Source organism: Sus scrofa, chromosome 7 (assembly GCF_054392235.1).
Source record: "Sus scrofa isolate SSC_HxYL_T2T_F1_AM1 chromosome 7, Sscrofa_HxYL_maternal_Yorkshire_Landrace_v2.0, whole genome shotgun sequence".
In the NCBI taxonomy this organism is placed as follows: Eukaryota; Metazoa; Chordata; class Mammalia; order Artiodactyla; family Suidae; genus Sus; species Sus scrofa.
In genome coordinates this window covers 75775290-75800148 of record NC_139389.1, presented here as the reverse complement: position 1 = coordinate 75800148, position 24859 = coordinate 75775290, and the positions used below count along the sequence as shown (strand labels likewise).

Sequence of the window (24859 nt, the reverse complement as noted above, 5' to 3'; positions counted from 1 at the left end):
ATGGCACAGCACTGTAGTGGAGCAGTTCTCTCTTTGCAGTAAGTCAGGCATCAAAACTCCTGACATCTGAAGCAGTGTTGTCCCATAAAAATATAATATGAACCACAAATGTGAATCACATATGTGATTTTAAATTTTCTAGTAGCCATTTCCAAAAATAGGTAAATTTCAATAATATTATTTTAACACAATTTATCCAAAATATTATTTTAGCATGCAACCAATATAAAAGTTATAAGATATTAAAAATTTTATACTAGGTCTTCAAAATGCAGCATATATTTTATACTTACAGTATGTCTCAATTTGGACTAGACACATTTCAGGTACTACCAGGTTAGCAGGGCAGATCTAGAGATTGCCATTTTTCTAGGACCTCAGATTTCTCCACTGGATCTTTGAATCCAGAGAGCAGATAAAGAAAAGAGAGTTCACAGAGTATCCCAAGGGAGGTTTTAGGCTAAGCCCTGGCAATAAAGTCTGTCACTTCCACCTACATTCCATTGGCCAGAATCAGTCACATGATCCCACCTAACAACCTGGGGCAGCTGGGAAATATTGTTTAGCCCCTGTGCCGAGAAAAAAGGAAATGGGTTTAGTGAACACATAGTCTACCACAGGAGATAAGATGTTATTATCCACATTTTACAAACTGAGGAAACTGATGCCCAACCAGATTAAATGATGGGCTATTTAGTGGGAAAGTAAGTAGAATGCATCCCTAGAATGATGTTTCTTCCATCAGACTGCCCTCATTTATACCTAAGCTGCCCCTTTAACTCTGTCCATGTAGGTAGAGTTCTTGCAGAGAACCTGATGTCTTCAGTATTTTATCTCATCAGTTCTCCTAGGCTGCTCTATGACTTAATGACAGTACCCTATTACTATTATTTTGGAAAATGAGAGACAGCCCAGTATAATGAAGCAAATATGCATTATTACTCTGTGGTTCAACTAGTAGTACTATCCTGAGCACCACCTTATCATTTGGAGTGGGCCTTTTCCTTCCACATACTGAAGTTCCTCATTCAAAGCAAAGGATTAATAAGGTCCTCATCAAGCTGCTCTAATCAATGTATAAATTTCATTTTATGTTATAACGAGCAGTCTGTTCAATTGAATTTTTCAGCTTTTTGGAAGTGCTTAGAAGAATGGTAACAGAAGTGCTCCTAATGGTGAAACGATTCAATTGAAGTGCTTGAGTAAGCTGCTTTACTTCTTAGATGGAAGAGGATATTTTATATGGAGAAATGAGATAATATTCTTCAAAACAGACTAGCGGTAAAGAGTGATGCCTCCCCATGGACTATTTATTATAGCATAAGTGTCCATTATTTCAGGTTATATTGAAGACCATGTAATTAGACCACTGACTACCCTTTAGCTTTAAATTACCCATATCAAACTGGTTTGGAGTTTTTGTGGTTGTCTTAAATTTTTAAATATGAAATACATTCACAGGTTCAAAAACTTTAAAATATTAGAAGATGTACATTGTAAGTTCCCCTTCCATCCTCCAGTGCAGAGGGTTAGCCCTTCTGCCTAGCTTTTCCCTTCCCTATCCCAAGCATTATTATTATTATTCCTTTCTTACAGAGTTTGTATGTGTATTTATAACCAAATATGAATACATATTCTTACTTTTTCTTCTGTGTTATTCTGTATACATTGTTTGAAACCTTGCTTTTTAAATTTAATGGAGATCTTTCTATGTCAGAATATAGAGAGCCTATTTGTCATCATCCTTCTTTTTTATAGCTGAGCTATATTCTGTTGAATGACTGTACCATAATTTACTTAACTAGTTGCCTATTAATGAACATTTAGTCCATTTCCCATATTTAGATATTATAAATTACATTACAATAAATAGGTTTGAACATGAGTCATTTCACAAAAAGTGTAAATATATTAGAGACATAAATTCTCAGAAGTAGGATTCTAGGTCAATATATGTATCCATTTGAAATTTGATAGAAATAGCCAAATTATTCCCCAGAATGATTGCACTAATTTACTCTCCAACCAGGAATGCATAAGAGTGCCTGTTTTCTATGCCTTTGCTATTAGGTTGTGGTATCAAATTTTTGAATTTTTGCCTTGTAACTGAGAAATGACATTTTGGTCTATTTTAAATTTATATTTCTCTTACTTTAAAAAAGGTTGAAAAGTTTCTTGTTTGTTTTATTTTTTTCTATGAACTGTGTCAATTTCCTTTGCTTATTTTTTGGCTATGTTGTTGGTCTTTTAAAAAATTGATTTATAGAAGCTCTGTGTTGATTTAGGGGATAAGCCCTATGATATAAACCTCAATATATTTTTTTCCTGCTTTGTCACTTGTCATTTAGCTTTGCTTATGGTAAGGTTTCTCACCATTATGCAGAAGTGTTCTTTTCTTTCCTTTTCCATTGCAGTCAAGTTTATCTTTCTTTTAATGGCTCTGGATTTTGAATCCAGAAGGCCTTACTCATTACAAGGTTATAAATAATTTAGCTATTTTTCCTAGTAATTTTTACATTTCCATTTTTCACATTTAAACCTTTGGTACATTTGGGATTTATCCATTTATATGGCAGATCCAACCTAATCTTGTTAGGTATTTATCTAGTTATTGTTATACTTTTCCTCACTGACTTGAGATGTGCACTTTGTCACAAGTTCAAATACCCATGTGTAGTTGGATCTGCTTCTGCACTGACTCTTTCCATTTATCTGTGATAGTATTACACAGTTTTAACTACTGAGACTATGATATATTTTGGTATTTGTTAGACTAGTCTGCCCTCACTGTGGTTTTTTTTTTTTTTTTAATAGGTTGTCTCTGGCTAGTCTTATTTGTCCATTTTTATATCAGAATCAGACTGACTATTTCCAACCCCAGCCTTCAACTCCTCCTAATAAAAACAATAGCCTGTTGTTATTTGTGTCGAGACTTGCATTGTATTTACTAAATAACTTAGGAGGGGCTGCTGCTTAATGATAGCTTTCCTATTCAAGAACTTTTTTTGCTGTTCTACTTGTTCATCTTTTTTTTTAAAATTCTTTATTATGCTTTAAAGTTTTCTTCATTTAGGGCTTCTATATTTTTCTTAAGTTTATAACAAGACACTTTATCTTTTTTGTTGCTATATTGTTAATGGAATCTTCAGTTACAGCTCCTAAGCGATTACTATTTGTATGTATGGTAACTATTGACTTCTAGTTTAATTTTTTACTCCACTATCTGGTTAAAGTTTCTTATTTGTTGGAATTTTTGAAGTATAGAATCATATCATCTTTTTAAAAATTTATTATCAATCATTTACTAAACTTTACTAAATGAATGAAAAAACAAATAAATGAATTTCAAAGACCTTTATTCTATTGGATAATTAGTCCATCTCCCCAACCAAAGCTTTCAGCTGTCATCTACCTGGGCATGAAGCAAGTTAGGATATTTAATTTTCAAAACGTAGACCCATGAGGGCAGGGACCTTTGTTTGTTTTGTTCACTGGTGTATCCCAAATGTTTAGAATAGTGGCAGATCATCTTTGAATAGTGGTAAGCATACCTTCTCCTTCCCACATTCAATTCTCTGATTCTTTTGACTTTTACCTAGTTATTTTGTGGCAATAAACAACTCCCAGATCTCTTTGTTTGAAGTATAGTAGATTTATAATATTGCTAGTTTTCAGTGTGCAGCATAGTGTTTCAGAGTTTTTACAGATTATGCTCTGTAGAAAGTTATTATAAGATAATGGCTTTAATTCTCTTTAATACTATATCCTTGTTGCTTATCTATTTTATACATAGTAGTTTTTATCTCCTAATTGCCCCTCTCTCCTTACTTTTCCTCTTTGGTAACCACTAGTTTGTTTTCTCTATCTATGATTCTGTTTCTGTTTTGCATGTAAACTCAATTGTATTATTTTCAGGTTCCATATGTAAGTGATACGGTATTTATTTTTCTCTGTCTGACTTATTTACTAGACATAATATTCTCCTAGGTCTATTCATGTTGCTGCAAATGACAGAATTACATTCTTTTTATGACTGAGTAATATTCCACTGTGTGTGGGTGTGTGTGTACACCATATTGACTTTATTCATTTGTCTGATGATGGGCATTTGGATTGCTTCCATATCTTAGCTATTATAAATCAGTCCCCAGATATTCATGGCTCACAACAAGGCGTATTTGTTATATTACATGCCCATCACAGACTGGGCTTCACCTCTGCTCTATGTCATTATCACCTGGGACCAGGCTAAAGGAGTGAATCTTTGGGGGATATTCTGATCTCCTGGAATCAGGAAAGAAAGAGTGATGACAGAATCACTCCATAGTTCTTAAAATTCCAGCTACTTCATTTTGGCTCATATTTCATTGGCTAAAGCAAGTCATATGGGCAAGCCTATTATCAGCGGGGTGAGGACATATAATCCTCTCATAGAGAGGAGCATTGACTATTAGAAATCAGTAATACAATCTACTGTAACCTCTCATTTATTTTTCCAGATAATCATCAAGCTTTGAATAGTATAATCATAATTCTTAGAGTCCACTAGACTCAAATATTTAGTCTGTATAGATCTATAACTGTCATTGCTATATCAGTTAACTCTTGCTGCATGAGGAGTCACTCCACATTTCAGTGTCATATAGCAGCACGTGTTTATCTAGCTCACATGTCTACCTGTTGGTGGTGGCTGATGTAGGCCTAACTTAGCATGGGAGGTTCTGTAATCTTCCTTGAACCAGTGGGTTTAGTCAAAACAGGAATGAGATTAGGATGAGGCAAGTGAGGGACTTTCCTAAGGCACGAAATTTAAGAGGGTGACAAAAAACTTAGCAATCAAGATAAATAATGTTTTAATGTAATATTTTAAATAACCGAAATCAATGTAGACACACCATGATGAACAAAATGGCAAAATTTTAAATAAAGACATGATCCATAACAATTCGGTGTTAGACCATATTAGAGCCTGAGGCAAAAGGAAAAATCTGTAATATTGATTCTGTATTTAGGAAGAATTATATTTATAGTATATTTATTGAGTGTTAAATACAAGGCGTTCTGATACATGCATAATGTATATTCATGTCTCATGTATGAGGTACATATAAATATAAATGCTTCCATTCAATTGCTCAGTTATAAGGTATTTGTATCAAACAAGTTTACTCCTTTTCACAATCATAGTCCAATAATATGCACAGTAGTTTGAGAATCCACTTTTTGGAATCTCCTTTAGAGACATCTACATTCTTTGAAAGTCCAGGAGTTCCCATTCTGGCTCAGTGAGTTAAGAAACCAACATAGTGTTTATGAGGATGCAGCTTCAATCCCTGGCCTCATTCATTAGGTTTGCTGCAAGCTGCAATGTAGATTATAGATGCAGCTCAGATCTGGTGTTGGTGTTGCTGTGGCGTGCATCAGTAAATCTGTGACTGGACCCAGTTATCCTGTCCCTGACTCAGAAATACATAGAGATATTCAATCCCAAATTTGTGTATCAGTATATCAATAAATAACAGATTTATGGCTCATATACCTGTCTTCCATTTATATAAAATTTTAATTCTTTTATCCAAAGGAAGTTCCCTATTTCTTTTTCTGTGTGTGCCCCTATCCTTATGCACACACACCACATATACTTCTTCGGAAGACCTTAAGAAAAAGAAAAAAATGTATGCTTGTGCCTAAAAAGCAGTACTTCCTTTGATGCATGGTATAGGAAGAGACAGTAGTGCCTAGCATAAGGTACATTGGATTTATTAGAGGTTTTTTTTTTTTTTGGCATCGTTACTAAGTAAAATTCTTGACCATTTTCTTTCCAGCTTGGTCAGATATTGTTTCTATCTATCCAACATTTGCTCATCATTTGTCAACGGTATTAGTCAGTTGGGGGATTGTACCATGGCAAACTTGAGTCTGGGCATTTGTAGAATTATCTACAGAAAAGTAATCAGGGAGTTCCCATCATGGCTTAGCAGAAACCAATCTGACTAACATCTGTGAGGATGCAGGTTCTATCCCTGGCCTCGCTAAGTGGGTTAAGGATCTGGCATTGCCATGAGCTGTGGTGTAGGTCTCAGATGCAGCTCGGACCTGGCATTGCTGTGGCTGTGGCATAGGCTAGCAGCTGTAGCTCTGATTCAACCCCTAGCCTGGGAATCTCCATATGCCGCGGATGCAGCCCTAAAAAGACACCACCACCAAAAACGTAGTCAGATTTGATCCAAAATTTGTAGTCTAATACTTTGCACAAGGCACTATTGTGAATACTAAAACAAGTAAGACACAGTTCTTCCCCTCAAAGGCCTTGCTACCCAATGCTTTGAAGTATAAAAAATAACCTTTTAAGGTAGTAGGCTTTTGCATAAATTACCAAATCAGAAATGCTGAAATTGTTTCATTTTTAAAATAAGAAAGGGTGAAAGGAAACATCAAGATATAGTGCTTGAATGACTATACTTATTAAGTGATGTGTACCAGCATCAGAATGTATTTGTCTGGCTCAGCACATCGTGTGGTCCTTTTTCCATTTCAACCATTTTTTTTCCTTCTTACACATGCAGCAGGTTACTTCACTCAGCTGTGAAATATTTACCGCTGCAAGGCAACGTGTACTTAAGTGCTGGAATGAGTGGGGCAGGCAAGTGCTATTGGTGGTTAGAGGACAAAGAGTTGAGTTTGGCCTTGGAAAAGAATTGTGGAGGAGGCAGGGCTTGAACTGGGCCTTGAAAAAGATTTGATCAGGCACAAAAGCAGGACAGGAAGAGAATTCAGGCAATAGTAATAGTCTTAGAACAAAAGGCAAGAGCCAGAATGAGTCAGGCTTATTTCAGGAATAGTCTGAAAATTGTCTCCTCTGAAATGAGGATCTGGGTAGGAGATGAAGCTGGCAAGGTAGACTGGAACACAGCTGGTGTGGCTTGCAGGAAAAAGCCATGGCCTTCAGGATAAAGACCTGGGGTCTGCCACTGGTCAGCTACAAGGCAAGTCATTGAATCTTGTAAACTTCACTTAACCTCATTTGTGAAATGATAGTTTCTGACTGAAAAATCTCTAAGGTAGTGTCCCATTTTAAAGTATTCTATGATTATGTTATGGTGGTCCTTAATAAACTAAATAAACTAGAATAAAGACTTTTGAACTTATTCTTATATTGCAGAAACTTTAAAATTTTTCTGAGCAAGGGAATGACGTAATGGAAGGGGAGCTTTATCACATAATTATAGGGGTGTTTATTGATATTTAGTTCAGTAAAAGATGATTGCCTTAAGAAAGGTGGGTAGGTTAGACCTATTGGAGGAAGGAACCAGCTCATAGGCTTTGCAATCATTCAGACAGGAACAGGGCAGTTGAAATAGGAACCAAAGGAAGAGGACAGGAATGTTGTTTATTCATTCTTTAGCGATCTTAAGAAATTGTACTAGGTTTTGGAGAGCCAATGATGAGTATGACAGAAAAGGATCCTGTTCTCATAGAACTTAGTATTATAACAAAAAGGAAAAAATCAGTAGACTTTGGTGATTGACCCATGGGGTATTTGTGGCTTTAAGGGAATGACACTCTAAGGCCAACATCTAGCTAGCTACAAAGGATTGGTTCAAAAAATTTTATGTTCATAAAATGGAGAACTATGCAGTCATAAAGAATTATAAAACATACTTATTGACATGAAAGAATATTCATGATATGCCATTGAGTGAAAAACACAAAAATAACACAATCTAGAAAATTATGCACTACTTTGTATGAAGAGTAGGTTATTAGAAATTTATGTAATTCCTCTTCATTCAGTGATTATTTATGGAGTACCTCCTGTGTACCAGGCATTGTTTTGGGCTGTCGGGATAAATGAAGTTTTAAAAAAATCCCCTAATTGGCCATTTGTTCTGTAGTGCATATTTTATGACTTCTCCTTGGTGGTACAAGTGAAGTGTAGATCGTGGTATTATAAATGGCACTGCCCTGGCCTGTGTCTCATTGAGGTGATTACACAAGAGGGGAGGTGGCACCAGGACACCAGCCTCCTGTTTGGGGTGGATCAGGGCACTGCCTGCCTGTTGGCAGCCTGAGTGGTCAGAACTCCCAGACTCAGTCTGGCTCCAGGGAAACTAGAGTGGTGCTGATGAGCAGTGCAACTCTGCTGGCTTTTTATAGTCCATCTGAGGGCCAGTTATTCCAGCCTTGGTGTCGATTTACATCTGCTGTATGTTACTTGACACTCCTCTATTCTCCTTGAGGTTGCCTCTCCCGGAAATCTCTGTCATTCCATAAGCCCTGGCAGCTGACCTCCCACAGTTTGAAAAACAAAATGTATTCTGGGTACATTTAAAGGAAGTTTTAGGGTAAGTTCATGGGTCAGGACTGGGCCATAATATCTTTGTGGGCTGAGCACCTTAGGGGGGATCTGGCACTGGCCATCACCCAGGTTCCAGGGCCCATACACAAAAGCCTTGGTGTTATTTTTCCCTCCCTCTGCCCAGCTCTTCTCCCATGGCTACTACTAATCATGTCTTTCTGCAGCAATGTATTTACCATCACTTCTGTTTTTAAAAGACAGGATCTCTGTATATATGCTGAAGAACAAACAAGCAGGCAAAAAAACCCACCAAATAATTTTTTTGAAAAAGTATTTCACTTCCTTATAATAAATTATAATATATAAATAAATGTACAGATATGTATATAAAGACAAAACCACCTACAATCCTGTTTTCCAGAGATATTTTGGTACTTCTTTTACTTTCTACTCACCTCATTGTTTTCAGCTTTTGTGTTACCATTCTCATAGACTATTTATAAATCTTAAGCTGTGTCTGATATTTTCTGTACCAATATTTCCACCTAAGACTGACCTATTCTATGGAGAATGAATGCTATCATAACTAGGTGCTTAGCTGCTTTTCCAACATCAGGTGGCCTCTTCGCCATGATTGTATGATGATATAATATTTGTCTGTTTGAGAGAAGCATGTGTTTATTTTCTCCTGTCAGCTATGGCTGAAGGAAATCCCTGGAGTCAAGTTGGCCAATCAAATTCTCACTCTTTGTTACCCTGTGATGAAACCCCAGGGGCATTTTATTGTAGAGGCCTCCTTGAGGTCACTGATGATCTTGACCTTTGCACCAACCTGCAGGAGAAAGAGGAAAAGAGGTCCCTCTGATCAGATCATCCTGCACATACCTTCTACCCTCTGTTTGTTATGTGAGAACCTTCTTGATGTTTGTGGGAGCAAACCCGGAGCACACATCCTCTATAGACTGTACAGGGACAGGTAACATTGAACAAGGTTTAGTTACAGAGTCCACTATTCACTAGCTCCAGAGATAAGTTTTCCGTAGGAATTTCCTGGTCCATGTTCTCTCTCTCATTTCAGTTCGACCCATTCCAGACAAGGTGGGCCCCTCTGCACCTGATTCTCTAAGCTGAACTTTGTTTTTGCTTTCCACTCAAGCGTCTGAATTATCCTCACGAAGATGTCCTACAATTTCAAGGAAGCAGGATTTTCCATGTTTGTATGTTTCAGGTCCTTACTCCATTTACTCCATTCACAGAAATCATCAACTGCTACCCTCTTGTATTAACTATTGAATATTCCTTTATGCCTCTTATTTCCCATCCCAGGTCTTTTTCTTCAGCCATCCATTTCTGGCTGCACATTTTCTCCCCTTCCACAGAGCCGATCTGAGGGATTAAATGCAGGAACTATCTCATTTTAAGTGTCCTGTTCATTTTTCTCCCTCCTGTCCTTTTTAAAAAAACTTTAGTAGTAAACTTTACTATTTGTAAGCCACCTTCCATCTCCCTCCCACCTTTTTTGAGAATAAGATCTAAATTATGGAGAAATAATGAAGTTACCTTTTCCTTGTAAATCTCTTTTCTTTTCTGTATCTCCAGGTCATTTTACCCTTTTATTTTTTAAATTTTTATTTCTTATTATTAATTTACTTGTACACATCTGAATTTTCACCAGACATTCATGGGATGGTTTCTGTCTGCAGTGAAATAGGGGGCAGAGGGGCATAAGATTTAGGATGCTATTGGGAGGAGCTCATTAATCATGGATTAAATGCTGAAAGGAGTAACCTGAGATTTGGCTGATCTTTGTGCTTGCTCAGAGATCATTTAATGGTTCTTCTTTTCCTTTTGTGTGCTTTCTGAAACACTGCTCATTGTATCATGTGAATAGGATTCTGTGTGTATAGTCAAAGAAGAAAAAGTTCTTCCTCACTAAATTTATCAAAGTAAAGTGATCAAAGTAAGCAATGATGTTAAAATGATTTTATAGGTAAAATTAATCTGGAAATTTGGAAAGAGCATTGAAATTGAATTTATTTCTCAGATAGTTGCAGATTTCAAAAGTAAAGTACAATGTTGCTTGAGGAGCCCGAATCAGTGTTATAGGGCTATTTGAATGGATCCTTCATCTTTCAATTTGGTGTGTCATTGGGACATTAATAATGGATGGTTGCTGTACTTGGTGGTCAGATATGTTATTTTGATCTATTTTTATTTCCCAAAGGGGCCTCTGGAAAAGGGCAATGAGAGTAGATTTAAAACCACCTTATTGGAATTCAATAACTTTCCTCTTGCATTGTATGTCTAGTGCTTGCTGAAGAGTAGTTCTCATATGGAGAGTCAGTCAAGCATGGAGCAAGAAAAATACCAAAATGGATTTTTCTAAACTAAGATATAAGCTGAATTATCTGTTTTAATTTAGGCTCTGATGCTCAGCATTGCGTTTTTCAGAAAATGTGCTAGATGTGTGCATTTTCCTCTTTTTGATGAGCATAAGAACAAAACAAATCCACCGGTACAAATTATTTGCATTGATACAAGTAAACAAAAGTTTATATAAATCAATTAGCAAAATCTGTGGCTTTCAATAATTCCTAAGCAATTGTGAAGTTCTGATATTTGAGTTATGTGATGTATACCCACAAGTGAGCACAGAGTTCTCTTTAGACGTCTTCATTTCCCTGGTAATTATTCAGAGGCTATAGGGGCTTGAAAGTGGAAGATTCTGAATCCTAGGGTATTCAGATCACTCCTAGAGATGAATGAGGTCTTTGCCAGGTAATGGAATTGTCCTCAGAAACATCCCTCCCTTGTGGTTTTGTTTGAAAATGTAAAAGAGGGTTAATGATCAATGCAGTCACGCTCTGGGACAAATCAGTCAATCAAATTAAAAAGGAGGGAGGATAAGTAATATTTACATTCTCATTCATTTCAGGTGATTAATGTCTTTCCCTCACTCATGGTTTTTTTTTGTTCGTTGGTTGGTTGGTTTTTTTTTTTTTTTTTTTTTTCTTTTTTCCTTTTTTGTTCTTTTTGTCTTTTTGGGGCTGCACTTGTGGCATATGGAGGTTTCCAGGTAGGTCAGAGCCATAGCCACCGGCCTACACCACAGCCACAGCAACGTCAGATCTGAGCCGCATCTGCAACCTACACCACAGCTCACAGCAACACCGGATCCTTAACCCATTGAGCTAGGCAACCTCATTGTTCCTAGTTGGATTCATTTCCACTGTGCCATGATGGGAACTCTGTCCCTCACTCATATTTTTATATCAAGTTTGCTAAACTTTAAAAGAAGCAATCAGGGAGTTCCATTGTGGTGCAGAAGGTTAACAATCTGGCGTTGTCACTGCAGCAGTTCTGGTCACTGCTGTGGTGCAGATTTGATCCCTGGCCCTGGAACTTCCGCATGCTGTAGGCTTGGGGGAAAAAAAGCAAAAAACAAATGAACAGTAGAAAAAGCAATCAAAGCCAAAAAAGAGCTGAAAGTTTTAATAACCTCTGACTAATGATATGCTATTTATCTGTTAGTACTTGGCTAGTAGCCCCTGGCCTAAGAAAATGATGATAAGATATCTGTGAATGAAGGTCTCTCCTATACGAATCGAATGCTTAGGGTGTGAGGATCCTGTTGCTCTGACATTGATCTTCTTCAGTTAATGATACTGACGCTATTGATATTATTCTATTACTTACTCGGCAAAACTGCATTCCTTAACATATGGCCTTAGAAACTGACTTTACTTCTTCATTGTTATTTAACTTTTCTTTTTCTCCTCTTGTTCACAAAATAAATGAATCTCTAGTGGAGAAATTTTCAAACATGCAAACAGTACATTAAAATCATTTATAATGCTGCCACCCAGAGATTACACTATGAACAGTTTTGCCCTCTTTTTCAGTTCTTTCCTTATGAATGTACATAGCTATGATTTTTAATAGATCACCTTTATAATTTATTTTTCTTAGTTAATGATGTGACTTCAACATCCGACATGCATGTTTTAGTATCTGTGTATTTTTTTGGTGTATGAAATACCACATCATGTAAAACCAATCTTCTCTGTTTTGCTGTTTTGGTAGATTTTTTTCACCATTATAAACAACTCTGTGATAGCATTTCAGTAGTTTAAGTCATTATTGCCTTAGAAGGGATTCCTAGACATTAAATTATTGGGTGAATGAGAGGCCATCACATTCCCACCTGCATTCCCATCTGCCTTACGTGAAGTAAGTGGTATTTGTTTCAGAATATGGATTTGTTGTTGTGTTTCTTTTTTGGGTTTTTTGTTTTGTTTTGCTTTTTAGGGCTGCACCCATGGCATATGGAGGTGTTCCCAGGCTAGAGTTTGTATCAGAACCACAGCCACAGCAACGCAGGATCCAATCCGCTTCTGCAACCTACACTACAGCTCATGGCAACACTAAATCTTTAACCCACTGATCGAGGCCAGTGATTGAACCCGCATCCTCATGGATCCTAGTTGGGCTTGTTAACCTCTGAGCCATGAAGGGAACTCCAGATTTGTTGTTATCTCAATCACAGGATATTAACCATCCCCTAAAGTTAGTTCTTCACAGGACTCTAATCCCAGGAGGTTTCATTTCCTCTTCCGGACTCTCAGATGTAGGATCTAAAAACTTGTTACCCTCCAACAAGCATGCCGTAGGTGTTTAAATACAAATCAACAGCCAAGCTAGTTGCTGTGGATATATTTATGTGGGGGAGGAGACATAGAAACACATCCTTAGAAGCTGTGCCATGTTCTTAATGATCTAAATATATAAAGAATGCATCTAAGAAAGAGGTTGACCTTTCCAAGGTCACACCATGAGTCAGCAATAAAATCCCAAATAGGACTTTCATCTCCTTGACTTATGAAGAGTGTAAAGAGTATTTGTGAATAGGTCAAGAGTATTTGTGTCAAAAGTATTTATGAATAGGTCAAGAGAAAGCATTTGTAGATGAACTTATAAGGCCATTTAAACTTGAAATGCTCCAAAATTTCAAGAGGATTACTAGAAAATGTTCATCTTAGGTATATAAATCTAAATTGCCAAAAAGTTTTGGTGAAGTTTTAAAAATAAAATCTTAAGTGACTGGAATGAAGAGATAGTAGTGGGTGCAGGCAGATGAGAATGAGCCTCAAAGAAATATGTGTGTGTGTGAGTGTGCATGTGTGTGTTTGCAGGAATCAAGGGAATAGGAAGGTAGAAGAATAATGGCCTTGGCCCAGGAGTTCCCATTGTGGCTCAGCAGGTTAAGAACCCAACATAGTGTCCATGAGGGTGTGGGTTTGATCCCTGGCCTCACTCAGTAGGTTAAGGATCTGGTATTGCTGTAAGCTGCAGTATGTGACTTGGATCCTCTGTCGCTGTGGCTGTGGTGTAGGCCTGTAGCTGCAGCTCTCATTGGACTCCTTACCTAGAAACTTGCATATGCTGCAGGTGTGGCCATAGAAAGAAAAAAAAAAAAAATGATGGCCTGAATCTACTACAGTGACTTAGGAAAACACACTCATTAACCCTGGGATGGATGGGTTCAGGTCTTTGCCCTCATTCTGAATAAATTATATATCTCTCCTCCTCAGCTTGTTGGTATGGATCTGTGCTATTATTTCAAAGTTTGTGGGAGGGTCACTTGCAGGATATTTTTCAAGGTCCTCAGTATTAGAACTGAGGTCTCCTGATTCCATCTAGTGCTCACTCTACTATTGATGGGAACTAGCAGTCATTTTATAAGGATTTTCAGAAATACACAAAAGTTTCTGGGTAGCTGAAATTCAGGCTAGGTATTATGGGAGAGTTACACAAAATAAAAGAAAAATGAAGCAAAGGAAAAGTTTAGTGCTTAAGAGTAGAAATCATCCATCCAGCACTGTATTACAGATGAGGAAACTGAGACTCAGTGATCTGGTGGGACAAGGGTAACCAGGACACAACAGGACCAAGAACTCAGGCTTTCTAATATTCATCCTGTGCAGAGTAATCTAGATACATATTATGATTTATTTATTCTTTCTCATGATCACCTCATAAGCTCTTTTTTCTTGGTTCATGAATTCAGTATCACTGACATCAGCATGTATTAAGAATCTATTTGGAATCAATTATATAGCATGATGAACCTTTCCACAGAAAACAAACTCATGGACCTGGAGAACAGACTTGTGGTTGCCAAGGCGGAGGGAGAGGGAGTGGGATGGACTGAGAGTTTAGGGTTAGTAGTTGCAAACTATTATATTTGGAGTGGATAAGCAATAAGATACTGCTGTATAGCACAGGGAGCTATATCTAGTCACTTGTGATAGAACATGATGGAGGATAATGTGAGAAAAAGAATGTATATGTGTCACTTTGCTGTACAGTAGAAATTGACAGAACACTGTAAATCAACATAATGGAAAAGATAAAAATCTTAAAAGAATCTATTTGTATGTGCTACTACATTATATAATGCAAAATACACAAATGCAGTGCTTGCCACACAAGAATGTCCTAAAGCAGACTTCATAGAAATAGACAGAAATGACATATAGACCACTGAAAAAACAAAGCACATATGTGAACTGACATTTGAAATGGTAGATGAAGAGAATCCTCACAGTCTATGGCTTGAAGAGGAGGCACGTCTGCATCTCTGGACAGCTCTAAACTAATAAGTAATTCGAATCACCCTATATTCTGTAGGTGTTGTACTGGAAAGAAAAAGAAAGCATGTTTTATCTGGCAAACCTAGCACTCAAGCACATGTACGCATGTACTGGTCCTTTTTTTTTTTTTTTGTATATTGTTGATTACTGCCTTCATTGATTTTTGTCCTTTTGTACATTATGTGATGAACTGCAAAGAGTAGAAAGATCTGCTGAGGTAGGAAACCTCTTAGGGGGTGCCTTTTGAAAGCAAAGGTGGTTTCCCTCCTTGTGGGAAAACTAATGGTCATGTAGTTCTTGATCATTATTATTATCATTATTATTATTTGCTTTTTAGAGCCGAACTCTCGGCATATAGAAGTTTCCAGGCTAGGGGTCGAATCGGAGCTACAGCTGCTGGTCTACACCACAGCAACGCAGGATCTCAGCTGCATCTGCAACCCACACCACAGCTCACAGCAATACCAGATCCCTGACACACTGAACAAGGCCAGAGAGAACCCACATCCTCGTGGATACTAGTCCATTTGTAGCAGATTTGTTTCTGCTATACCATAATGGGGACTCCTTTTCTTAAATTACTCAATGAATTTTATTACATTTATAGTTGCACAATGATCATCACAACCTAATTTTATAGCATTTCCATCCCAAACTCCCAGCGCATCCCCCCACCACCCAAGCTGTCTCATTTAGAAACCATAAGTTTTTGAAAGTCTGTGAGTCAGTATCTGTTCTGCAAAGAAGTTCATTGTGTCCTTTTTTTAGATTCCACATGTAAGTGATAGCATATGATGTCATCTCACTGTCTGACTGACTTCACTTAGCATGATAATTTCTAGGTCCGTCCATGTTGCTGCAAATGCCATTATATCCTTCTTTTTAATGGCTGAGTAATATTCCATTGTGTACCCACATCTTATTGATCCACTCCTCTGTCTATGGACATTTAGGTTGTTTCCATGTCTTACCTAATGTATATAGTGCTACAATGAACATTGGAATACATGTATCTTTTCAAGTCATGGTTTTCTCTGGATAAATGCCCAGGAGTGGGATTGCTAGATCAAATGTTTAGTTTTCTGAGGAATCTCCATACTGTTTTCCACAGTGGTTGATAAAAATAGCCAAAAAACACATGAAAAGATGTTCAACATCACTAATTATTAGAGAAATGTAAATAAAAACCACTATGAGGTATCACCTTACACTGGCCAGAGTGGCCATCATCAAAAAAGTCTACAAACAATAAATGCTGGAGAGGGTGTAGAGAAAAGGGAACCCTATTATGCTGTTGGTGGGAATGTAATTGGGACTCCTTTAGTCATATTTTTATTGAGGCTTTTTTGCTTTTTAGAAAGACCTTGAAGATAATGAGGGAAACTACAAAACCCCAAATATTTCAACTATGTAATATGAACTATGGTGAGTGTGAGACTAGGTTGTAAATTTTATTCTCTCAAAGATCATTTAAAGACAAACCAAAGAGAGAGGCCCTTCTCTTTTCTGTGGTAACAAAAGTCACCGTGACTAGATCTTATAAATACCTGTCCTAATCATTTGGTTCAGGACCTGTATTAGTAGTAATATTAGAGCAGTATTAGTGTTAGTATTCTGAAACTATCATGTGTATAATGTGAAATAAAACAAATGACTTTTTATGGGATCTTCTAATTTCATCATCCCCTGTGTTCTTATAAATCAGAATTCTTGTTGTAGAAGAAAGGAGATACAGATGTCATATAGAAAATGTTAGGTAAAAACCCTGTGAACATGAATTTGATTTTGAAATATCAGTTATGAATTGATAAGGTATTTTTTAAAAAATATATATATCCACTAGCACTAATTTAAAGAGCCGAGAAACAATGACTATCTCAGTAGTAATGAGCATCCCTACTGCCCAGATAGTAGCCTGGAAAAACTTTTATCATTAAAGGAAACCAAAACTTCTTAGAAAAATGGCTGATTTCAAATCTGGAAATATACAAGATGAGCAAGGCCGGTACCAAAGTCTACTTAGAATAGTAAACTTGAAGTCAAAATGAAGGGGATACTATTGGCCAAAAATGGACAATTTGAGCCTCATTAATGTGGAGAATTTCTGTAGATGGAAATCCATCAGATATGTTTAAATCCTTGAGTGTAACATGATATTTAAGACTAACTGGTTGGTTACCTTCTGAATGTGACAGAGAACCAATTTGTTATCTTGAAAACTGGTTAAGAAAAGGAAAGAAATAAGCATTTATCTTGGCTTTCCTTTATGGATTATATCACTGTAAACAAATTGTTGATAAAAATAAGCATCTAATTCCAGCTAACAAATGAAAACAAAATGATAGAATTAGGATATCATCATTTTACAACCCCCACGCATTAACAGTTTTAAATACAGAGCATCAACTGTCAAAATAAATGATAGCATCAATTATCAAAAAAGAACAAAAACCAAAATTGAATGCCTCTTGAGGAAAGAACACAATACTGCTTACAGTTTAGTCAAAGAAATTGATTCCTAAGCTAATCATGCCTCAGGATCCAGCTGCCAATTTGTAGGAAGAAGACAGATGAACCAACACATTGACTGCTTCATGCAGCTGCAATCAACACATCCAAGTTGTGGGAAACTCTGCAGGCCTAGTGCCCCAGGACTTTGAACAGGTAAACTGCATGGAAACAAAGGAAAAGAGTTGGAATCTGTAGATTAAAAGAGACTTAATAGATAAATCAAGTGAAAAGATGTGGATACTTAGGTGATAAAACCATAAAGAGATGCAAGAAAGTGATTGCTCTACAAGCTAGGATATTGGTCACTTTTCTGAGGCTTGGAGGGTATGTGATGGGGAGGAGGCACACAGTGGTACTTCTGGGGTGGCTGGCAAAGTTCTCACTTTTGACCTGGATAGTTGTTAACAGAAGTGTTTGCCTTATCATAAGACACTAAGGTATATATTTTTGTGTGTGATATTTTGTATCTGTTTCATTCTATTTAAAAAGTATTTGGGAGTTCCTGTCGTGGCGGCGGTGGTTAACGAATCCAACTAGGAACCACGAAGTTGCAAGTTCGATCCCTGGCCTTGCTCAGTGGGTTAAGGATCTGGCGTTGCCTTAAGCTGTGGTGTAGGTCACAGACGTGGCTCAGATCCCGTGTTGCTGTGGCTGTGGTGTAGGCCTGCGGCTACAGCTCCGATTAGACCCCTAGCCTGGGAACCTCCATATGCTGTGGCCCTAGAAAAGGCAAAAAGACCAAAAAAAAAAAAAAAGTATTTAAGAAATCAGAAAAAATAAAAGAAACATGTTAGAGAAACCTGCAAACCTGATGCTGCCCTAGAGATTATCGCGGCACTGTTAACAATGGATAAATGAGGGTTTAGAAAATTGTGTTTTGAAACATAAAGAGTGTAGATTCTCTGTTAGAGATTCTGTGGAATGTCAGCAGCAGGCTACCTTTTAAGTTGCTGGAGGTTTTGTTTTTATGGTTGAGTAGCATCAGGCTTGTATGTAGTTCCTGTTTCTAGACAGATGACCCATCTCTGGCTCGATGTTTTTCAAGGTGTGGTGCCTAGAACACCAGCATAATGACCTCTGCATGATTAAGAAAATGCAGATTTCTTGGTCTCACCTCTTTTTAAAAGAAGCGGCCCTGGGATTAACAAGCACACTGCAGCACAAGAACCCCCTCTGACTTCTGTGTCAATTTCTACATGAAATCAGTTCTATAAAGATGTTTTGGTCAGGAGTTCCCGTCATGTCTCAGCACTTAACGAATCTGACTAGGAACCATGAGGTTGCAGGTTTGATCCCTGGCCTTGCTCAGTGGGTGAAGGATCCGGCGTTGCCATGAGCTGTGGTGTAGGTTGCAGATGTAGCTCGGATCCCGCGTTGGTGTGGCTCTGGTGTAGGCCGATGCCGCGGGAGCAGCCCTGGAAAAGACCAAAAAAAAAAAAAAAAGAGATGTTTTGGTTAAAGTATAGATCTCCTGAGTAATTTCTAGATGAGCTTGTGAGTGTCAAGGCCATAGCTGTGATTTTTCAAGTGAATTAACTTAAATTTTGAATCTATATTTAGAACACTGAATGTTAATGTGACTAATCAATAGCTTAATTAGAAGAAAAATTTTCTCCAGTGTGCAATATCAGTTGCCAATTTTCCTCTTGTCATTTTGCTCAGGACATTTTCCCTCTCAAATAAGTCAGAGCCTGGGACTCAGAATTTAAAGTGGTATCTTCATCAGTGAACCCTTTGAAGTCTTCAAAATAACAATTCTAAACAAAACATTTTAATGGAAAGCAGAACAATCCTGATTTGGATATGGCCATGTATGGCCAATTGGTTCTTTTTCAATTTAAGGGAAAGGAGGCTTTCAGAACATGGAGACAGAAGTTCGAAGACTCCTGAGTCTGTATTCAGCATCTTCATCCTCCTCTTTCTACCCTCTCCTTCACTCTCCCAAATCCACATGCTCTTTTTATCACCTCTCCTAAGCAAAACAGGAGATGATTCAATGTCAGTTATTTACATTTGCAGATTGAGTGCTGATTAGTGTGGATATAATTAGTAGAGGAAGCTGAACTGGTACTTACTTTTTAGGGATTTTGCTTTGATTTGTGAAATACAATATTTTATCCAATTGAATCCAATTCTGCAAACTTCCTTTGAACATTGCCTATATGTATGGAAGGGTGCTAGCAGTGCAAAGACAGAGTGAGACACGTGTCCTGCTTCCAGAAAGGTACAATCTAGTGACCAAGCTAGATAAATACTAGCTAATGATAACAAGAAAATCATTTCCATACAAATAATATCATTTCAGTCCTCATACTTTCAGATTTTTAGTAATTAAAGGAATAACCACTGTTTATAATCATAGAGTTCTTCAAAGTTTGGAGAGAAGTACTGTGATGATCATAAAAGGCTCAGGATCCCTCTCACTAGTCTTTATCACAGTCATTCTCAATATGGCAAAGAAAAAACTAGGACCACTAGAAAACTGTATTTACTAGAAGAAGGAAAAAAGAGGGAATAGTCTAATTTTGGGAGTCAAAATATCTTGTCATAGGAACATCTATCAGTCTGCTTTTTGGAGAAAGTACAGTTTTGAAAGTCAACTGAATATGACATTAATACGCTGCTTTTTTTTTTTTGTATGAAGTTGCAAGTTTTAGTTCAAATGGCTCACTTGTGAGGGTTTTTTTTTAACAAGTAGCTATGGTATTCCCTTGATCTGTATTTTAAAATGCAAAGTACATGTATTAGGTAAGAATCTCTTCTCAACTTTTTCTAGTGAACACACACACATATAGTGAGCATGTGGGTAAAAGACACTTTAATCATTCATTTCTGCATTTGCTAGTGAACAAAATGAGTAGTCATGATGACATGACATTTTGCAGTAAGACTAAAATATGTACACAAAATACATCTTATATTTACTCCTCTCTTACTGAACATAAAAAATTCTAAATGTAATGGTATGCTCTGGATAAGACAAGGGTTCAATGTTTTTGAAAACTCTGGTAGGAAAAAAGATGGAAGTGGGAGTGAGGAGACCTGTCCTTTAAAAGTAGGCTTTAATTCACGTTTGTTTTACATAAACCATCTGAATATGTCCTGCAGTTACACAAAACCATTTTGAGAGAAACAGTGAAATTATTTGGGGGGGAAGAGAAAAAACATTATTTGGGTTGTAGATGAATGAAGAAATGACTGCTGAATATTGTTTGTTTCTATGGAGAGGCAGGTTGTAGGTATGGGGGGGGCGGTATTTGCTTTGTTTTCTCACAGGGGGTTGCATGTGGGGAAACAAGAAACAGAGAAGTGGGAGGGGCTGCATTTGTAGGACTTCATGAAATTTTGGTGCCACGTGTTGTTCCAGGACCTGGGTGACGAGATTGCTGGAGGGGCAGGTTTCCCTACAGTTTCCCATGGAGCCCTTAGAGATTGGGAATTTGCATCATTTTGGCAGAATGGTGACTCACAGATGCTTGTAATTTCACAAGGAAACTTTCAAAATGTTTTGAGAATGGTTGAGAATGAGCATAGTGGCCTTATGGTGAGGCAGCAAACAGATCCCCTCCCAGGGACAATTAGCAGAAGCTGAGGTGGTCACACTTACTACAGTAAGCAATTAGAGAGTCACAGGAAAGGCACCTTCATCTCTACCTCATGCTGGTGATAATAGGACATGCTAGTTAAATGCATAACAGTTACCTTAAAAAATCTGTCTGTCTAGAAGAAGTGAGATACAACTGGAAAATCCATATATAACAATCTTAGGGGAAAAAAAAGAAAAGGCATTTCTCTGACATAAACATACAACTAAATTAAAAAAAAATAATGACCCAACCAGCTGTTGTTTATTTGTAAATAGTCTCAGATCCTCAGTGTTTTTATCAGCTACTTCCTGTTTCAGTGACTATAGAAGGTTCCTGTTTCAGTGATAGGCAGGAGCAGCTGCAATTTTGAGATCACAAGGTGTCAAGAAGGCTGAGTGAAGTGGGCATTTGGCAACATAATATAGTCAATGCATTTTGTGCTGTGAATAGTTCTGAGTGCCACAGGGACTACTGTGCTGTGTATGAATTAAACAGGAAAATAGAATGACTTTCCCACATTAACACAGTAAAGTCTATGGAAAAAACAAAAAACCCCCAAAACTATGTAATTTTGAGGATACCTAAGTTACCACTGTCTTTTGTCGTTACCACTTTGAGATGGACTCCAGATTAGCCTCATTTTCTTTTACACTTGCTAGAAGATAATGTGGAAGCTACAGATCAGCGATGATGATAGTAGTGCTATGACCTTAAGAGCTGTGCTATTTGTGTGATCCCAAGTGACTTCTTATATGCATTTTACTAAGAGACTATAAACTGGCTTTCTTTCCTTTTATTATTGTTTAAAATATCATACAACAAAATATGGGGTCTTTTTTATGTACAGTCCTACAAGTTTTAACCCATGTGTAGATTTCTGTTACCATCTCCACAACAGGATACAGAACAGTTCCATCACCTCCAAAACTCTCAATCCTGTCTGTCTGTAGTCATGCCCTCTCCACCTCGAGTCCCTGGCAACCACTGATAGATATTCTTTATCACTATAGTTTTGTCTTTGATAATGTTATATAAATAGAATTGTACAGTGTGTAAACTTTTGAGACTGACTTCTTTTACTTAGCATAATGTTTTTGAGATTTATCCAAATTGTTGTAAGAATCGATAGTTCTTTTTCCCCCCTGTTGCTGTGTATTGTCTAAATATACCACAGTTTGTTTATCCATTTACCCACTGAAGGATAGTTAGGTTTTGGTGATTAAGAATAGAGCTTCTTTTCAATTTTGTGTTTACCTGAGTTATCATTTCCTTAGGATAAACACCCAGAAGTGGGAGTGCTAGGTTATATGGTAAGTGTGTATCTAACCTCACAAGAAACTGCTAAACTGTTTGCTGGTATGACTATACCATTTTGCATTCTCCACTATCAGTGTAGGAGAGTTCCAACTGCCCTGGAACTCCTCAGAACTTGGTATTGTCCATAATTTTTTATTCTAACCATTCTATGGTATAAACTGGTATGTCACTGTGATTTTTATTACAGTTGATTTATAATGTTCTGTCAATTTCTGCTATGTAGCATAGTGACCCCATTATACATGTACATACATTCTTTTTCTCATATTATCTTCTATCATGTTCTATCACAAGTGATTGGATATAGTTCCCTGTGCTGTGCAATAGGACCTCATTGCTTACTCATTCTAAATGTAATAGTTTGCATCTAATAACCCCAGACTCCCAGTCCATTCCACCTCCTCCTCCTCCCTTTTGGCAACCACAAGTCTTTTCTCCATATTCACACATTTTGTTTCTTTTCTGTAGATAGGTTCATATGTGCCATATGTTAGATTCCAGATATAAGTGATATTATATGGTATTTGTCTCACTCTTTCTGATTTACTTCACTTAGTATGAGAATCTCTAGTTCTATGCATGTTGCTATAAATGGCATTGTTTTGTTCTTTTTTATGGCTGAGTTGTATTCCATTGTGTATATGTACCACATCTTCTTAATCCATTCATCTGTCTATGGATGTTCAGGTTGTTTCCATGTCTTGGCTATTGTGAATAGTGCTGCAGTGAACATAGGAGTTCATTTATCTTTTTCAATGAAAGTATTGTTTGGCTAGATGCCCTAAAGTAGGATTGCTGGATCATATGGATGTTCTATGTTTAGTTTTCTGACGCACCTCCGTACTGTTTTCCATAGTGGTTGTACCAATTTACATTCCCACCAACAATGTATGAGGGTTCCCTTTTCTCCACACCCTCCCTAACATTTGTTATTTGTAGACTTATTAATGATAGCCATTCTGACTGGCATGAAGTGGTACCTCATTGTAGTTTTGATTTGCATTTCTCTGATATTTAGCAATATGGAGCATTTTTTCATGAGCCTGTTGGCTATCTGTATGTCTTTGGAGAAATGTCTATTTAGGTCTTCTGCCCTTTTCTCAATTGCATTGCTTTTGTTTTTGTTTTTTGTTCATTTGTTTGTTTTTTGCTTGAGTTGTATGAGTTGTTTATATATTTTGGAGATTAAACCCTTGTGGGTTGCATCCTTTGCAACTATTTTCTCCCATTCTGTGTGTTGTCGTTTATATCTATATCTATATAGATAGATATGTAAGTTTCCTTTACTGTGCAAAAGCTTGTAAGTTTGATTAGGTCCCATTGGTTTATTTTTATTTTTATTTCTATTGCCTTGGGGGATTGACCTAAGAAAACATCTGTATAGTTGATATCAGAGAATGTTTTGCCTATGTTTTCTTCTAGGAGTTTTATGGTATCATGTCTTATGTTTAAGTGTTCGAGCCATTTTGAGTTTATTTTTGTGCATGGTGGGTGTGTGTTCTAGTTTCATTGATTTACATGCAGCTGTCCAGTTTTGCTAGCACCACATGCTAAAGAGACTTGTCTTTTTCCCATTTTATATTCTTGCCTCCTTTGTCAAAAATTAATTGACTATAGGTGTCGGAGTTTATTTCTGGGTTCTCTATTTTGTTCAAATGGTCCATATGTCTGTTTTTGTACCAGTACCACCCTGTCTTGATTACTGTAGCTTTATAATACTGTCTGAAGTCTGGGATAGTTATGCCTCCTGCTTGTTTTTTTCCCCTCAGGATTTCTTTGGTAGTTCTGGGTCTTTTATGGTTCCATACAAACATGTGGATAGTTTGTTCTAGTTCTGTGAAAAATGTCATGGGAAATTTGATAGGGATCACATTAAATCTGTAGATTACTTTGGGTAGGATGGCCATTTTAATGATATTAATTCTTCCAGTCCAGGAGCATGGGATATCTTTCCAGTTCTTTGAATCCTCTTTAATTTCCTTGATTAACATTTTATAGTATATACATCTTTTACTTCCTTGGTCAGGTTTATTCCTAGATATTTAATTTTGGAGGGTGTGATTTTGAAAGGTATTTTATTTTTATATAGAAGTGGTGACAGTGGGCATCCTTGCCTTGTTCTAGACTTTAGTGAGAAGGCTTTCAGCTTTTCTCTCTTTTTCTCTTGCTGCCTTATAATCCTCTCTTTAACTTTAACTTTGGCCATTTTTTGTCTCTTTTTTGTTTGTTTGTTTTAAGAGCTGCTTCCATGGCATATTGAAGTTCCCAGACTAGGGGTCAAATGGGAGCCATAGCTGCTGGCCTATACCACAGCCATATCAACACCAGATCCAAGCTACATTCTGCAGCAGTGCTGGATCCTTAACCCACCGAGTGAGGCCAGGGATTGAACCTGCATCCTCATGGATACTAGTCAGGTTCTTAACCCACTGAGCCACTACAGGAACTCCTACCTTTTGCCATTTTTATTATAATATGTCTTGGTGTGGGTC

At 37.2% G+C, this 24859-nt stretch overlaps 1 protein-coding gene and 1 long non-coding RNA gene across 15 annotated transcripts in view; both read left to right on the top strand.

Moving 5' to 3' along the window:
- The window catches only part of AKAP6 (A-kinase anchoring protein 6), a 458273-nt gene that overhangs the window by 155704 nt on the left and 277710 nt on the right, over nucleotides 1-24859 (top strand). The gene's annotated exons all lie outside the window — the stretch shown is intronic.
- LOC146401677 (uncharacterized) lies at nucleotides 11292-17403 on the top strand. The gene is made up of 2 exons (XR_014810723.1): nucleotides 11292-11530; nucleotides 13540-17403. It is a non-coding gene; the product is annotated as an uncharacterized LOC146401677 (long non-coding RNA).